This window comes from Mus pahari, chromosome 2, assembly GCF_900095145.1.
Source record: "Mus pahari chromosome 2, PAHARI_EIJ_v1.1, whole genome shotgun sequence".
NCBI lineage: Eukaryota > Metazoa > Chordata > Mammalia > Rodentia > Muridae > Mus > Mus pahari.
Window position 1 is genome coordinate 29,110,628 of NC_034591.1, and position 3,073 is coordinate 29,113,700.

Below are 3,073 nucleotides of genomic sequence, written 5' to 3' on the forward strand. Positions count from 1 at the left end.
GAAGAAGAAGAAGAAGAAGAAGAAGAAGAAGGATGATTTATTACAACTGTAAGTACTTCGGTGTAGAGTAGAATAGAACAAGATTATGACTGAGTATTTACGTATTGGAGGAAGGGACTGAATATATGGCTTCAAGAAGGAGATCAATACAATGCTGAGGATGAGACGCAGATATAAAGTATTCTTCCTGTCTTATTTATGTGAATGTGTGTGCTTGTGTGAGTTTATGTACACCAGAAAAGGATGTTGGATCTTCTTGAACTAGAGTTATAAGCGGTTGTGAGCTGCCTGATGTTCATGTTAAGAGCTAAGCCTGGGTTGTATGCAAGAACAGCAAGCACTCTTAACCACTGATCTCTCTAGCCTCATGGGCAGGTCCTTAAGATTCACTCAAAATGTTTGCACCCATCTTGAAAACTAAAATACAAGTTGAAGAACATCAAGATGAAATCAATGCTGATTGCAAGCAGAAGATTCTTGTCTAATTCAATGAAATGGTCAGCTAGCTAGATAAGAATCAGACTGACAGTCAGATAAACAGACATGCACAAACACACAAACACACACACAGAGAGAGAGAGAGAGAGAGAGAGAGAGAGAGAGAGAGAGAGAGAGAGAGAGACTCATAGAAAGAGACAGAAAGAGAGACAGACATACAGAGACAGACAGACAGAAAGAGAGTCTCCTGCAGGTATCCTAAAGATGGAATCTCATATCTGCTTGGTACTTATAGAACAAGATTATACAAAACACCCTTGGTTTAAGTCTATCATCCTGAGATAAATAGTAAAAGCCCTCCTTTCATTTCAATACTCCAACTTTAAAGCCTAAATCATATGGTCACCCAGCTCCTGTTGAAATGCTACAGGGCAGAGAAGAAAATATATCCTGCATAACAACAACCCATATAGGACTGACATTTACAGTTCAAGAAGCAATGGGAGGGTTTTCTTTAATCTTAACTTCAGTTGAAATCCATGAGTGGGCATTCTGAATAGCTAGATGTGGGAACACAAAAAGGTGAATATATTGAGCTTGATGGTTCTGAAAACATGTATAAAATGCAATTTGTGCCCTGAATAATGCTTTTTTAAAAAAAATAGGTGACAAATAAAGCATAAATATTTCATAACACACTTTTGAGGGACAGAATATAACTAAATGAAATAGCACAATGCTAATAGCAGTTGTCCTTGTGGAGAAGAATCAGAAGTGTTTGTGGTTTTTCTTTGCATGCAGAGTAGATCCCAGTTGTCCTACTTAAATAAGTACACATTTGCTTTTATAGCAATAGTGAAGTGTTTGGAAATGCTCGGCTTGACTTGTAAGGACCCAAAACATATTGCTTAATACAAGACATACTTAGAGTGATTCATAAAAGCTGAAGATACCAGAAGAAACAAAGTTATACTAGAAAAATGCAAGCAAAACTGAAAACATGGGCCTCCGACTGCACAGGCGCAGACCACAGGGACAGCACGCAGGCGGATGGGTGAGTTCTAATGCTAGTGGTTACAAATCACCAAAAGCCCTAGCTTCACACAGAACACAGCAACCTTCAAAGCTCAGCCACTGCGAGAGAAACAGGAACGGCAAACACTTACAAAACATCACACTGTGCCCCTAGTGCACAGGTCATGTCAGTGAAAATGGAACATATATAACACACAGAGAAAACTGAGCATCAGCACAGTAGAGATAAACAGATATATCCAATATCACAAGACCGTAAGCCACATGCTCATACTAGGTAGGTGAAGATTCTCCGCCTGCAAATATCACCTTGCAGTGTTATACAGTTCATAGATCAAAGTAGGAAAAAAAAAAATCACATAGATCAAAGTAGAAAATTTCAGAAATGTTAAGACATATTGGTAAATAGCCTACTTATAGGAATCTATCAGGCACAATTAAGGCACTGATTACAATATAATTGACTACATAAAGTTTAAATGAAAATATTTAAAATCATCTAATTTAAATATCTGCTTTAAAAAGAAATCTAGGAAAAATGTAAAAGGTAACCATCTCAAAGAGCATCTGGGACAACTTAATGAGAATAGATTATTAGTTCCTGCAAGTTCCTTCTAGCTGAGTGCATCCGGGCTCTGCCTCTGGCTCCTGCCACTGCCTTGTGCCAAGTTCTGGAAACAGTAATCTGCGCTCCTGCCTCCAGCCATGAAACTTAGACCGACTGGCTCCTGGAGAGAAGCCGGGGAACACAGCCTCTCCCTGCCTGTCAAAAGGTGAAAAATAACAGCAGAAAACAACTGAGCATACTGCGGAAGCACAAAATGAAATAGACTTAAAGAACTGGCCAGTGAGGAAATTCTGAAAGTACATAAAAAAATATAACACACTCTACCAACATTTTTTTTTTCCAAAAGAGGTCAGAACTGATGGCCCAAATCCCAAATTTTAAGGTAACACTTCTCAACCAACCACAAGTATCTGCACTGCTTGGGGAGAGAGAGACTGCATTATTTGACCAGAGTTGAAATGACAGAATTTCAAGACATTAAATCAGCCTACAGAATACATTTTGATTTCGATGAAAATCTTCACTTGGAAAATAACGTTCCCTCCAATGAATTTCATCTGAATGAGAGCAGTGATGTATCTTCAAAGTCCACTGAAATCAAATGGGAATCAGGAAAGGATTTGACCAAATGCTTCAGTCAAACACAGAATAAAGCCAGCAGGAAGAAGCATAAGAACCAGAGAGCATCTTTACCGAGTTACAGACCACTCTGCTGTAGCTACAGATGTTAGAAAAGGTCATCAGCTATATCAGGGTCCTGTCAGCAAAATCCTGATATAGCTGTCTCTTGTATTTTTTGATACACACTTTGCAGCATGGCTGCAAGGCTATGAAGATTGAGTTAAAGGAATCTGAACCATGTCTAAATGTCTCCATTACTAAGTGATGTGGGTACAATTTGCCGGCATTGACTAATACTTTGCTTTTTATCTCAATTTGGCATTTTTTAAGTGCGCCTTTAGTTAACTCAGATACTATGACAGCACTTGTTCCCACATGTCACAGACCTGTTGTTTTATTGTTGTCTGCACG

General features: G+C 38.7%; 1 pseudogene; it reads left to right on the top strand.

Moving 5' to 3' along the window:
• Window positions 1-2,772, top strand: part of LOC110316216 — a 26,806-nt pseudogene extending 24,034 nt beyond the window's left edge.
• The last annotated feature ends 301 nt before the right edge of the window (window positions 2,773-3,073 follow it).